General features: G+C 56.0%; 1 protein-coding gene across 2 annotated transcripts in view; it reads left to right on the top strand.

The window, feature by feature from the left end:
• Positions 1-15,176, top strand: part of CXXC5 (CXXC finger protein 5) — a 34,585-nt gene that overhangs the window by 15,105 nt on the left and 4,304 nt on the right. The window lies entirely within an intron of this gene.

Here is a 15,176-nt window from a genome sequence, read left to right on the forward strand (position 1 = left end):
GGCATGGGTCAGCAAGGTTGAGCAACTTGCCCGAGTTCACTCAAGCTGGCGACTGCAGAGCTGAGATGGGAACCGTGACTCTAAAGCCCGGTTGGACCCTTTCGTGGCCTGGGCCTGTGCTTCTGAAGGGAGGGGCCCTCACCTCTCCCTTACCCCTATATATGAGTAATGTTCTCAGTTGAACGAGCCCCCTCCCCACAACTGACCCAGGGCCCTCTGCAATTTCAGAGCACCCTAGGTTTAGACCCAAGGGCCAAGGGACTGCTGACTCCTTAGGCTTGGGAAGGGTAAACCCCCTTGGCCTTGGCTTCTAGAGTGGAAGTGATTCACTGGGGGGTGGTGTGGGGGTGCCAGGGGATGCCCTAGGGAGCACATAGATGTCCCTTGGGGCTGTGGGGATCTTCCTGCAGACAAGTTCTGGGAAACTCAACTACCAGGTTTGTGAGAGCCACCTAGGAACCTGGTCCAGGGTCACATACCTTCTCCACCCTTTACCCCCTACCCCATCTTTCTAGGGGCTCCTTTCTTCTCTCCAGGGAGGCCTGCAGGGATGTGTTGAGAAAGTACACTTGAGCTGGAGGTATTTCTGTTTCTATCCATGGGGCAGCCACTGTGACATACCCCGCACCCATCAGTTAGCCATCAGGCATGGCACGGCCTTGGATCAGGGCTCATTAAGCATCACTGAGTCAGGGTTATTTTGCTGAGGGATGGCCCTGGGTTTGTGCTGTATGGCAAGTTACTTTCCCTCTCTGGTCTCCGTTTCTTTGTCTGTGAAATGGCTAGGAATCTGCTCTGCAAATTCTCTGAGGCAGGGGTAGGTTCATTCCCCACAGACAGACACCCACATATCCGGTGACTGGTACTCCCAAGTCCCCAGGCCCGGGACTCCTGAAACCCTTGCGTTGGCACAGGTGGTGCAAGGGGGAGCTGGGTGGCCTCTAGAGTTGGGCCAACCTGGATTTCAGTCTCACCTCCACATTCACAACTTGGGTGACCTTGATCAGTCACTGCCCCATGCTGCTCTGAGCCTCAGGGTCTTCATCATGAAATGGGAGAACCATGGTGCCTACTTCTTTGGGCTATTGTGAGGATGAAACAAGATGGAATGAGCAGAGCACCTGGCACAAGATGGATGGTGGTGACAGTGGAGCCCCCTCCCCCAGGCTGTCCTCCTGGTTGCTGTCCCCTCAGCCATGGCCTCAAGGCTTGTGGGAAGGAGACGGTGCCAGTCTGCTGGCTCAGCTTGGCCACTGACCTTCAGAGCACCCAGGCTGTCAAGGCTGCATGCATGCCTGCCTGCCTGCCAAGCGGGCAGGGGGGAGCGCCAGCTAGTTCCTCGCCTGACGCTGCCCACCCCTGCTCCCACTCTCCTCTCCCTCTCTGTGCCTGTGTGTGAGCTAATTAATCTCAGCCCCTTTGGGAAATTAGAACACCGCAGTGGCGGCCTCGTCAGCCTCACAGTGTCTGCATTGCTCCTGGGCCATGCCAACACTCGCTGTGGTTTGGGGGCACTGGGCTGGGGGGTGAAGGGGCCACAGGATGTGTTGGGCAGTCTCCCTGGATGTCCCTGCATGGTTTGGGGGGCCTCTGGCCTCTCAGCCCCCTCCCCTACCAGACAGCATCCATAAGGACGCTGGGCAAGCACCCTGCTGTGGTGAAATTGAACCTCTAGTGGCCTCGCCGACCTCATCCCAGGACTGGTCAGATCAACTCTTGGGGCCCCTTACCCCACATTCCATCTCACTGCGGGCTCCTCTTGCTTGCCCAGCTCAGGCTGATGGAGACAGATGTAATTATGGAATTTTGCTTGGGAAATTAATTTGAAAAAGTTAATTAATTGGCAGTTCCGGAGGTGGCAGGCTCCATGCCTGGCCAGTCCTGCTGACATCAGTGTTGACCCACCTGAGACGTGCAGTTTCCTGGGCAGACTGGCAAGAGGGATCCCGGTGACCTGGCCAGGCTGCCCGGGGACAGGCAGATGGACCATGAGGAGCAAAGGGCAGAGCAGTGTTCCAGCCCATTGTGGGCACCTGGGCAGGGTTTGTTGACAGGACCTGCCGAGGGTCAACTCAGGATCCTGAGAACTCAGCCACTTGTTTGATTGTTCAGCAAGCCATTGTCAGGCTTCTATTGTGCATTGACCCCACTGTCCCAAGTTTCCCCAGCCAACATAGGCCACGGAGCGTTTTGTCCAGTTCTTCACAAGGCCTTTTCCAAAGGGTTCAGGGGACATTTTTTAGCCCATTGTACAGCTGAAGCAACTGAGGCTCAGAGAGGGTGTGATCTGTCCGGGTCGTTCAGCTATGTCCTCTAGCAGGGTGGAGTAGGGGTGCATAGAGCCTAGGCTTCTTCCCAAGGGATGAATGCCCCAGCTGTTAGAATCCCATGGGTGGCTGGCCCCCCTCCCAGGTGTGGGTGGTAGGCACCTTAATGCTGACCCTCTTTTTCCCAAGTAGGGGGCCAGAAAACATGGAAACCCTCTCCCCCTGTCACACCCAGAACCATTGTGCCTCCTTCCAGACATTTGTGGTGCCCTGTGTGTTCATGTGGGGGCTTCTACCACCACCTCATCCAACCCTTAAGGAAGGCCCAGCTGGGCTGAGGTAGGAGCCCTCATACCCCAGGGCTCCCTGGAGTATGTTGGGACCCCCGTTATCTCTTGGGCCCCCTGCAGGGCCCCTGATCACAAGTCTTAAAGCACCAAGTCCAAGTGTCTGGAGGAGAGCTGGCTCTGTGTGCTCTTTGTCTAGACAGGGAAAGGGTCAGGTCTGAGATACTGATGGCAGGAGGCCAGCGAGGTAGGAAACAAACATGGGCTCTCAAGAGGGTCAGCCCTGGGTTCCCCCTAGCTGTGTGGCCCTGGGCAAGTCCCTTAGCTTCTCTGAACCTCATTTTCCTCATCTGGGAAACAGGAATAATCACGTATGTCACTGAGAGGGCTGTGATGTGGTATCTCCACTCCAAGCGCCTGATTCTAGCATAAGCCTGTCTCACTGCCTGTTGGAGGCCGACAGGTGAGAGAACAGGAAGGTAACAACTGGGACTGTGCTGGTACTGGGGCCTGAGAGGGCCAGCAAGTTAGGGGAAGGGAACCTGATGCATGTTTGGGACAGAAGAGCTGGAGGATGCCAAGAGGTAATGTTTGTGAGGCACCCAAGGGCAAACAGCTAGTGGCCCAGAACCCTGGGGCTCTCTCATCCAGCACCACCCCCAGACATGTCTGGTGCATTTCCTCACCTCCAGGATTTTCATAGGGTCCAAGTGGACCCTTAATTTTGTAGGCCTCACCACCGTGGTTGTTCAGAATAAAAGTGACCTATATGGGCGGGCAGAGCTTTACATCCCATATCACTCTTGTTTGGGGCTGTAGTTCTGGGTTTCTTCAGGGTTGGGGGGGGTCCAATCTTGGGTTTAAGTGTACCACACCTACTACATGAGCATCCTCTGTCTGGGCTGGGTTTGGGGTCAGAGGAATGGGAGGCTCTATCAGAGGGGAGGAACATCTTCTGCCCACCTCACCTCTTCCAAGAAGCCCCCCAGCACGTCAGCCCATTGACCGAGTGCTCAGGGTTCTCTGCACGAACTCTGTTTAGCCCTTCTTGTGTATGTGCCTGTCGGTTTCTCCTCTAGACTGGGAGCTCCCAGAGGGTGGGGTGCATGGCATCTCCTCTCTGTATCCCAGTGTTCAGAACAGAGTTAGTGCGAGAGGGGGGTGTCCATAGGGCTCCTTTTGTCCTGTTTTACAGATCGGCCAATTAGGCCCTGTGAGGACATTGCCCAGCCAAGGTCACAGCCTGTTGAGGGCTAGCACCAGCCTGGCCCCATCATTTTGGATGCGGGTCTGGGAGCCTGCTGTGCCTCAGGCCCCAGAGATAGGAGAGAGGTGGGGCAAAAAAAAAGGGTTCAGGTGAATTGGGTGGGCCCCTTCTAACTGGCCCCACCTACCAGGTTGGTGTGGCTACTTCTTGATGTCCACTGGGGTCTTCCTCCAGGCCTTAGGACCTAACAGAGGCCTGCAGCTCCTGACCCACCTGGCGGGGAGTGTTCCTGGTGTCCAGCCTTGAGCCCTGTGCTCCTGAGAGCTTGGAGAGGAGAGGATCTGGCATCAGACAGAGGGTCAGAGCACAGGCCTTTATCTCTCTGAACCTCAGTTTGTTTGTCTGTAAAACGGAACCTAGCACCTACCCCTGTAGTGGCTGGAGGCTGAAATGAAGTGATGTGTATGTTCTTAGTTCCTGGCCTGAAACTTACTGAGAGCTCCATAAGTGTTCGCCATGTTATTATTACTACTGGCACTGTTATTTTGTTATCATTACCTTATTATTCACACTCCCAGGGCCTCAGCAGCTGTGGTGGACACCAAGCTCCAGCCAGCTGAGAAGGAGTTGCAGTTCCTAATTAGTTAGCACTACAAGGAGAGGCCTGAATTTTATTTTTGCTGGAGGGTCCCACTTGCCCAAGGCTTCCCAGCCCCTCCCACCCACTGGGCTGGTGATGGGACCCCCTTCCAGGCCTCAGGTATGGGGCCTGGCTCCAGGCGAAAGGCTCCCCAAATTTCCCCCGCCACTCCTGCCACCTCTCAGACCTCCGGGGCCATGAATCATTTATGAGGCAAAAATGAAACCAATTAAGGACAAACTTTGAAAGCCTTTAATTGCTGCGCCTGGTGGCACTGAGGAATGAGGGGAGGCAGGCCTGCTCAGTGCGGAATCTCCTTGGCCCAGGCCTTCCCAGGCCGCCTGTCCCACGGCGCTCAGGGCGCCTTGGCCTCCCGGCTCCCCGCCGCCTCCCAGTCCGGCCGCGGACGTGCCCGCGCGACTCCAGCGGCTGCGTCTGCCGCTCCGGCGCCGCCCGCACGGGTCCCAGGCCGACTAATTAGGCGCGGCTCCCCTCCCCTTGCCTCCCACTGCCTGCTCCAGGCCCGAAGTGATGGCGGCTGTTCCTGCCGTTCTGGGGCCTGTGCCCCAGAGCTGGCTGCGTTTCTCGGGGCAGGAGCCAGTTCTGTTTGCCTGGCTTAACCCAGCCGTGTCCAGGATGCCCTGTCCCTGAACTGAGAGGCTGGGGCTCCACCCCTCCCCCCCTACAGTGGGGTTCAGGTTTGAATGTGCTCTGTGGGGCCTGGGGTACATGGCCTGGACAGTCTAATTCAGTGTCAAGGAGAGAGATCCTTATCCAAGAGAAAGTGGAAGGGGCTGAAGGGTATCAGATGAGAGAGGGAAGCTGGGCGGGTGGGGGTGGGCCGCGGAGGGATCCAGTTCCTGAGGTTTTGCATTGGTTTAGTGGGATCTGACTCTTTGTCTGTTTGCCACGAATACAGTGACATTATGCAGATTCCTTAGCCTCAGTTTCCCCATTTGTAAAATACCAGGACTAGCTTGTTTTCTTCTGAATTTGGAAAGCTGGGCTTTATATGCCCACTCCCCCCTGTTGGAGGCCGCTGAGGGGGTGAGGGCCAGGGTCTGGAATGTGGACCCAGCAGGGCCTGCCTCATTGCCAGGAGCCATGGGTGCCAGTGACCAGCCTGCTCTCTGTGCTGAGGTCCAGGCAGGCCCTGGGCACTCAGGCACGTTGTTTGCTGAAACCGAATTTCCGTGCTTGTGTTTTTCCATAATTATATTAGCAGGTGGGATTTTTCCTCGGGGAAGCGATGGGAGGGGGGAGAGCCATGGCAGTGTCCCCGCCCGCTCTGAGCGTGAGCTCACACTCTGCTGTGCCTGCTGTAATGATTTTTTAATTATGCAGCCAGTGCTCGGAATTGCTAATCCGCCTCCAGCCCAGCATCCCCTCCTGCAGCTCACACCTCATCCCCTCACTGATGTCCCCAGAGTGGTGGTGCCCAGCCCTGTGCCCATTGCTGAGTGCCTGGGACAACTGCCACAGTGAGAGGGTGAGCTAGGAAAGGCTGCAGGGATCGGCTCTCCTCTATCTGCAAGTGGCAAGGCTTGGTGGGGGGAGGGGGGCTGTGGCTCTCTTGTGCCCCTGCCCCTCAACCCCCAGCATGGCAGGCACCCTCCAGGACAGCTGTGGCTCTTGAAGGGAGAATGGGAGGAGACTTTATCTGGGCCCTTGAGGGTGGGGAAGTAATCAGTGCCCACCCCTGAGTGATGAGGCCACACCTATTCCAGGGACATAAGCCCATCTCTTCAGCTTTGTGTGACCCCAAGGACGCAAGTACACAAGTACAATCTTTGTCACACCCACACTCAACTTTGTTTCCCTTCCCCACACATACTCGGCCTCGCAGCTATATAAGCACAATGGCACACTGTGTTTCTCACACACACACTCCCACACCTGAGTGCTGGGGCACACTCAGGAGACCCCATTGCGGCCACCCATGCCCTACAATGGCCCTGCCCCCACTCCTGCGCCTCCAGATCCCCCTACCCATTCCCCCTACTGGGAGGTGCTCTGAGGTCTCCCTGCTCTGGCCTGATGGGGGGTGCTCCCCTGCAGCCTCCATCGACCCTGGCCTGGGGGATGTAGGGAGGCCTCTGCAGCACGGAGGCGGCAGCTCCTCTCCAGGCGCCCAGCTGTGGCATCTGTCAAGGTCAGATAGCGACTCCGGAACCAGCCGGCTCGGCCCCATGGCCCCTCTCGCCTCATTATTTTTGTGTTCCGGGGCTGCGGCGACACCTCCCTCCCTCCTCCTCAGCCTCCCGCCTCTTGCCTGCCTCCCCCATGCCTCTGCAGGGAGGGCCTGCGGTCTGGGGGCTTTTGTTTTCCGGTTTTTTCCACCCTCAGGCCAGGCAGGCAGGCAGACGCTGGCCAGAGCTGTTGGGCCTGCCTCCCCCATGGCCGGGCCTGGGATGGGTTCTTGGTTAGTGGAAATGTAGTTTGGTTTCTCAGGGGGACAAACTGAACCTGGGTGGAGCCCAGCCCCCACCACAACCCAACGGCACCTGTCGGCAGCTTCCTGTTTCCATGGGGGCTAAGCACCTGACACCAGTTCCTGTCTGTAACCTCCTCATCCCAGTCAGGCCCCAGATTTCATATCCCAGAACCCCTCAGAGGCCCTGACGCAACTCTCAGTACGCACACACGCAGACACACATGACAAAGATACGTCAACTCAGAGGCAAGATGAGCCCATTTGTATGCAGCCACTGTGTAAACCACTGTACTTGTACACACACATACACACTTGGGTATGCACATACGTTCACAGATACAGATGACACACACGTCCAGTTGTACACAGGAGAAGTCTCACAGTCACAGACCTTTGCTTACACTTGTATATAAGCTCTGTTTTACATCAGTGTTCAGATCTACAGAGAGTGACATCTGAGAATGTATACACTTGCCTGGGCACACCCACAGCCCACAGCAGGTAGATACACACAGATACACTGGTACATAGTGCCCTTTACAAAGCACACTCCAGCCCCCAAGCCCACTCTCTGGTGCCCAGTGTTCCTCTAGCACAGTTACACCACGTAGGGGGCTTTTGTCCCTTGAAATGCTGCAAAGTGGGCTTGAGGCCTCCCCTGAATGAGGTAAGCTACGTGCGCCCAGGGAGCCCCTGGAGAGTGGGAAATGGTGGTTTGACAAAAGGACCCCCCTGCTCACCTGGCCAGCCTCCATAGGTGCACCACCCTGGGCCCACAAGCATGGGGATGGGTTGGGGGATGGGATTCTAGGTGGGTCACAATGGACTTGGTGGCCGGCAGAGAGATAGCCTCAGGGGAGTGGGCTTTCAGGCACTGTCTGTGGATCCCTTTTCCCATCTTGAGTAGGGTGTGTAAGTGTTGGGGGATGGGATGTAGGCAGCCTTCAGGCCCCCCAGGGTCTCTGGGGTAGCCCTGGCCATCCACTTAGTTCCTCCTCCAGCTGTGGACTGCTGTGACCGCCCCCAAGAGGGGGAGGTAGCTGAAGGCTGGGCCCCCACCCCCGAGGAAACTCAAAACCCTGGGCCAGCCGCGGGTGGCGGGTTGGGGCAGGCACAAAGAGGGCCTCTGTGCGGCCCGGCTGGGCTGCCCACAGGATTCTGGGGGAGGAGGCAGGAGCCGGTTTCCATCCCGTTCTGCTTCCTGCGGAGGCCGCCGGAATGCCCGGAGCTCTGGCCCAGCCTGGCCCGTCCGGTCCACCCGCAGCCCCTTCCCCTGTCTTTTCCTGGGCCTTGGAGTATAGCTGCAGACTTCTCTGCAACAGTGCCCTAATGTCTTTTGCCTGAGGCCTGAGAGCCATCCCCTAAAATCCAAGGGAAACTTGGAGGGTTCCCCTAGGCTGAGAGGTGAACTAGACCTCATCCTCCAGCCCAAGTCCCTCCCTCCATGTGCCTTGGAGCCCATGGAGCCAGATTTTCAGGAGTCACACAGGCCTAGGTTCAAATCCTGCCACTTCCTTTTATTGGCTTTGGGACCTTAGGCAGAGAACCTCACCTCCCTGAGCCTCAGTTGCTTCCTCTGTAAAGTAGGGATAATAAAGGATTGTGGTTAGGATCCAGTGAGAAAATGCATGTGGAGTGCTTAGCACAGGTCCTGGGAGGGAGCGAGTGCTCATTACTAGGACCTGCTATTCTTTCCTCTGCGGGGATAGGAGTGGGAGGGGCCACCTGGGGCTCTGTCCAACCCTGTGACTGGCTCAAAACTCTTCTCTCCAGACCTCAGTTTCTTTACCTGCAAATGAGCTAGGAAGGGTCGCCATCTGGAATCTTTCTTCTGTATCTCTCCACTTCCTTCCCCATGGAGCCCTCTGGTGTCGTGATTCCTTTTTGGGGTGAGGAGGGAGAACCATTCTTTTCTCGTTTACAGATGGGAAACTGAGCCTCAGTGGGGGGAAAGCTCTTGGTCAAAGTTAATAGTGAGGGATAAGGTGAAGCCACAAACCTAGACCTTTGGACCCTAACCCCTAGCAAGTCCTGTTGACGCCCCCCCATATACACACATACGCACGCACACGCACGCACACACACACGCACACGCTGGAGCCCCAGAGATTTTCCCCTAGAAGGATAGACCCCACCACCACCACTAATTCTTTGGTGCCTGTATCTCCGAGCTAGCCTTCCTTTCTCTGAACAAGGCCCACCAGGAGGAAGGTCCCAAGTAGGTGTGTGGGCTCTGATCGCAGGATACTATTAGTTCAGACATCACGTTTAGTCCAAGATCCAGGGCGTCCTGAGTGGGGAGGAGGGCATCATTTTCTCTGTACATCACAGCTGTTTTCTAAGTGGGGCGATCCTGGTACTTCCTTCAGAGGGCAGGTGTGAAATTCGTGAGATAAAGCAGGTTTTTTTCAAGTCTGGCATGGAAACCCTGGTGGTGTAGTGATTAAGTGCTATGGCTGCTAACCAAAGGGTCAGCAGTTTGAATCTGCCAGGCACTCCTTGCAAACTCTATGGGGCAGTTCTGCTCTGTCCTATAGGGTTGCTATGAGTTGGAATCGACTTGACGGCAGTGGGTTTGGTTTTGGTGGTTTATGCCTGGCACATAGGAAGGGCTCCCCATACGTGTTGGCTATTATCATGGTCCCATGTTACAAACTGGATCAGAGGCCATATGCTAAGGTCACACAGGTAGGAGGACCTCCTGATCCTCCTTATTAAGAAAGACCATGTCCCTATCAGAAATTTCCTGGGCTCCTCATCACACTCCTATAGCCCAAGGTCAGGATGTACTGCCTGGGGCCTTGATATTCCTATCCATGAAATGGGCTGACCTTCTCCTCCAGCTGTTTTTGATTGCTAAGGGAGGACAGATCTCCACTTACCCCTGGGGTTTGCTCACACCCTTGCATTTCAGTAGTGTGTTTCGATCCCCAGTCAAGGGGTTTGTGTCTGTCCTTGGTAGGAGGGACATAAGGAGATCAGGTCATGGAGTCAGGGACATAGGATTGCAGTTCTTCCATTCTGTCCTTAGTAGTCAGTCTTGCGGAGACCCTAAGAATGTTGAGGGTATGTCCTACCCTAGACCCACTTTTTGGGTGCTAGCAGTGGTCAGGTGTGCCCATGTATGTGTGTCCGTCTGGAGCTGGGTGTGTCCCTCTGTGCATCTCCCCGGGGCCTGAGCACGGCTTTTTTTCCCCTCTGGAAACTCCCTGGGCTGAATCATGGAAATCACAGATGGAAACCCCCACCCCCTGCACCTTATTACTCAGCCCAGTTCAGCCACCACAACCTGTGGTCTGCCCCCACCCTGCCATGGCTGGCCTGCCTGCCATCAGTCTGACTGCCCAAGGAGATCACCCACTAAGGTGGGAGAAGGGCTGGAGGGTGTAGCAGGGACATCAAGTGTACATGGAAGTGTGAGGAAGGGGACATTGAGTCAGGATGTGTAAGTCTACAAAGTGGGCGTTCCCTGACATGTGATTTGCTCTGCAGGGCCAGTGTCTTGGGGTCCTGAAGGCCCTGCTTAAACAGTCACTTCTAGGAGCTCTTCCCTCAGCAGGCAGGGATGGCTGAGGCTGTTCTAGCCGGCAAAGGAGTAGAGGAGGGATGGTACCATGATCAAATCCTGCCATTGGTTGTGGTGATGGTTGTACAACCCTGTAAGATTACTGAAAATTATTGAATTGTACGTTTAAAAATGGATGACTTTTATAGTTTGTAAATTACCTCAGTAAAGCTGTTAAAAAAAAATCTGGCCCTTAGCCTCAAAGCCCTGCGCACTTGGGACCCTGCCAATCTCATAGCCACACCTCACACTTGCTTTTCTTATGAACTCTTTCAAGCTTGTGCTTCCTATCCCCTCTGGTAACCGCTCCTTATCTTAACTCTCAGCTCAGCAGTCCCTTCCTCCAAGAAGGCTCCTGATGCCTCACTGGGTCCCATTGCAGCTCTACTGTCTCATTCTTTCTGACCATCAAAGCAGCTTGCATGCACTCTGGGGCAGTGATGGGGTCTGTATCCTTCACTGTATGCCCAGTACCACACAGGGCCCGGAACTGCTATTGTGCCAGGCAGTGGGGAATGTTTGCAGTTGAACAGCTAGTTGGGGGCCACCCGTGTCCATGTCTTTGTGCAGCAGCACCATGCCTTCCCCTGATCCCAGCCCCAGTGCTGTCTGCCTGAGGGCTTCAGGACAGAGTCCTGCTTCCAGGTGGCTCTCCTGGGGGTAAAAGTGGGGTGAGGGCACTGCACTCACCTGTGGTGACCTCATTGCCAGCTGGCATTGTGACATCACTGGCCCAGCATTCTGGGCTCCTGCTTGGGTATCTCCAAGTCCCCCGGCTGGGGTCACTCCCCTGGGGTCTGTGACAGCTGGCCCCCTCACCATGGAGAGGTGACAGACACGGGGAACGACCCCCGGGGTGTGAAGGCAGCCTCCAGAGTAGCTGAGTCACCTTGCCCTGGATTACTCTGCAAATTGCCCAAGTGGAACAAAGAAGGTCATAGAGCAAGGTGACTAACACTTCTGCTCTGGGTTCAAGAGCTGTCCCTTCTAGGCACCAGCTGGTTGACCTTGGGCTCATGGCTTGAACCTCTCAGAGACTCAGTTTCCTCATCTCTAAAATTGGTTAATACCTCCTATCTCACTGGCCTCTGAGGAGGAGTCATTGAGATAAGTGCTCAGGGACGGTACACAGTAGGTGCTCAATAAATGCTAGCTGATAGGATAGTCAGTTAAGGGAGCTTGAGTATTTTGGTGATGGGGGCTGACTAAAGAGGGTAGCCAGCCTTCTGGGGCTGGCCATGGTCTGAGAGTAGAGGCAGGGAATGGCCCCAGCTTTGAGTGGCCCACTCCCCAGCTCAGCCAGTAAGCTCAAGCCCTGAGGCCAAGAACCTATTGCCCCCAGCCCTCCTCCAATCCCCTCCCTTCAGGGCTTGGGAAGCCCTGGGTGGAGGCCTTAGATAAGGTGTGTCTCATCTGATCTCCTTTCCCTTCACCCTGCCCCCACTCCCCCTTCCTGCCCTATACCCTCTCCCTCTGCCTCCCTCTCCTGTGGGCATGTCCAACTGCCTTCTCTTGGTCCCCATGTCCCAGAATCTGGGACTCTCTCTTCAGGGCTGTTACCATATCTGTCAGACCATTGAGTCTGAGTCTGAGCTAGGTCCCTTGGGTCTCTGGGTCTCTCTGAGCCCCATTGCCCCGGTCTCTGGCCCTCATGAGACTGTCCTCTAGCCTTGACACTTTTTCCCTTCCTTTTCAGGTCCCCTTTACTCTGACTGACCCCTCAAGTTCTATGTCTCATGGTTCTCTACCCCCACCACCTGTCACTATTCTTCTGCCTCCGTGTTCCCCTCTGCCCCCCAGCTCTTCACAACTGGGTCCCCTCCTTCCCCCCCTCCGCCCCCCTGGGCTCTGTCCCCGCCCGCCAGCCCCTGGTCCCAGCTCTCGGCTGGCCGGCTCCTGCATGGACAAAGGGGTCCTTTGTGGGCTGACCGCGGCTGGCGGGGCGGCGGGGCGCTGGCTCCGCATTGCTGATGAAACGGAGCCCTTTGTTGTCCCTCCTCAGGCGCAGTATTTCTTTTTGGGGGCTGGATGCGTTCCTGGCAGGGCCGATGATGGATGCACCCGCTGCCGCCCGCCTGCCCGCCAGCTTTCCCTCCCGCTCATTCCCGCTCCGCTTCAACGCAGCCCCAGCTCCTCCCCTGCTGCCTGGGCACTGCCAGGCCCTGCCTGGCCTGGGAGGGGGTTGCTGTGTGCCTTGAAGTAGGGGGCTGGGGCCTGGAAGGACATCCTTTATGTACCCTCTCCTTCTGTTAATAGGGCAAACAAGCCCTGTGGTCAAGGGTCCACTGGGACCAGGCCATCATCAGTTTTTCCCAGGGTCTGAAGGAGAAGCTGAGCCAGGTACAGATTTTGGACAACTTTGGGAACCAGGCCTTGGGGACTGGATGTTGGTGTCTGCCCACTCCAGGGTTTTAGAACAGTTTCTTCTGAGCACCAGTCCCCCTTGCACACTTTCCCACCTTCAGTTTCTGTGGCTGACAGACCACAGTGTTCTGCCTGCAGCACCTGTTCAGTGACATATCACGTCCTCTGGTCCCAGCTTAACGTGTCCCAGGACCTGGGGAGCTGGGGGAGGGTAGTCCCTGAGGAAGGACAGAAAAGTAGACGATCAGAGAGCTTCAAAGAGAGGGCCAGAGATGAACAGAACATGAGGCTCAGTCTGCACTAAGAGAAACTCAGGATGGAGACAAAAGCCAAGAAACAGCCAGAGCACCAGCCCTGAAAGCAGGCCCTGGCCATGTTGGAGGGAGCTGACTTCTAATTGACCTGTCCGCCCCGCATGCAGAGCCAGATCCTGGAGCTGGGTGGAGGGAGGGAGTGAGCAGAGCAAGAGCAGCGTTAATGCAGCTATCGATTTCTGCCACCAGCCAGCAGGCCACAGAGACGGAGGACACACACAGGGGCTGGGGTGAAGACTGCTCTCCTCCCCACCTCTGCCTTCTCCTGTCTTCTCCTCTCACCCTGTATCTGAAGCTGTAGGGGTTATGGTCCAGGGAAGGGTGGTTGAGCTCTGATGGGCAGGGGCTGGATGAGTTGATTTGGAGTGAGGAATGGTTTCTGACCATGATTTCACTGGTCCTGATCCCAGCACCTAGCTAGGGTCCCTGATTCCCGGAGGGGTCACCAGCCTTTGAGGGAAGAAGCCCAAGAGCTATCCTGCGCCTGGCCCATGGGAGGTGGGACAGACACTGCTGTCCTGGGCACACATGACCACCCCCCACCCCCCTTTTAGCACAACTCTGACCTTTGTGCCACCACCAACCTTGCCTGGATACCTTACAAGGCCCTTCTGGGTCTGTCCTGGTAGAATCTGCCAGCTTGCCCAGCTCTTCCTCACTGCCTGTGGACCATAGCTGAGAAGGAGCATAGGTGGGGCATGCTGCCCACTGGGGAGGACTGGTGTCTGGCTGTCTGCTGACACCTGCCATTCTCCTTACCCTGGAGACAGGAGCTTTTCCATTTCCCACACCTCCTTTTTGTGGCTACTCCTTAGCAGTACTAGGGCAGGGGGTCCTGCCTGTTCAGTGCCTCAGTTGCCTCCTGTATAAATTGAGGGTCATACTAGATGTCTCCTGGGGCAGGCTGCATCCTGTCCTGTGACTAGGGGATGATGGGGTTGTCTGGGGACAAAGCTGCAGTGTGTGCAGCCTTCGAGTCCAGGGTGGGGCAGGCCCAGCCAGATGTGTACCTCCCCCTTGGGCCCCAGCTGTTCAGGGGCTGGGCCTTGTCCTCCCTCCCCTCTCCTTGGGGATGCTGGGCTGCAGCATGCAGACAGAGAAGGGATGCTAGAGAGCCAGGACTGATGAGCAAGCTACCACCCCACTCCATCTGGACCAGTTTCTTCCAGAGCTCCTGGCCAAGGATGCTGGCTGTTCAAGTGCCTTAGACTGGGGACCTGGACTGAGCAGGCCCTGTCCTGGGAAGGGATGCCTCAGAAACATGGGGGTGGCTAAGGGCGAGCTCCTGCCTGGCTTCATTCCTTGGAGGATCACACTCACTCTTCAGTCCCAGCCTATCCCAGCCAGAGGCCCCTCCTGTCCACAGCCCACCCAACTCTCTGGGTTCTCACTGAGACCTCTACCCAGACCCTATTTTGTAGTTCTTGTGAGGCCCCTGCCGCTGCCCAGTCTGAGAGCCAGGCCTGAGCACAACAGTGAAGCCTGAGTAAACAAGAGCGAGGTCTGAGATGATACTGACTATGGTTTGGGAGCTGAGGAAGAAGTGTGTACCGGCGTGTGCACAAGCATGTCCTCCCACTGCTGTAGGAGAGGACACATCCTCTGGCCCAGGGCTGTCTGCCCTGTGGTTGGAGGATAGATGCTCCTTGAAATAAGAGTTCTGTGCTCTACTTAGTAATCTGTATTAAATGAAATCGAACAGATTCCTTTTCCTGCAGGACTTATCAGAGCCTTGAAATAACAAATGCATACTAGGAACCTCCAAATGAGGATCCAGGGACAGCTTCCCAGACTTTTTAATCTATATCCTAAAGCCCTTTGGAAACACTGGTGGCTTAGTAGTTAAGAGCTATGGCTGCTAACCAAAAAGATTGGCAGTTCGAATCCACCAGCTGCTCCTTGGAAACCCTATGGGGCAGTTCTACTCAGTCTTACAGGGGTTGGTATGAGTCGGAATTGACTCGACAGCAATGTTTTTTTTTAATGGGTAAAGAAAGGCCTTCAGAAGGCTGTTCTAATCCCTTCTCTCTTGGATCAGGGGGAAGTTAACAAACATCTTCACCTCTCTCCTACCCTCAACACGGTAAGGACTGCCTGC

The sequence above is a fragment of the Loxodonta africana genome, chromosome 2 (assembly GCF_030014295.1).
Source record: "Loxodonta africana isolate mLoxAfr1 chromosome 2, mLoxAfr1.hap2, whole genome shotgun sequence".
Taxonomy (NCBI): Eukaryota; Metazoa; Chordata; class Mammalia; order Proboscidea; family Elephantidae; genus Loxodonta; species Loxodonta africana.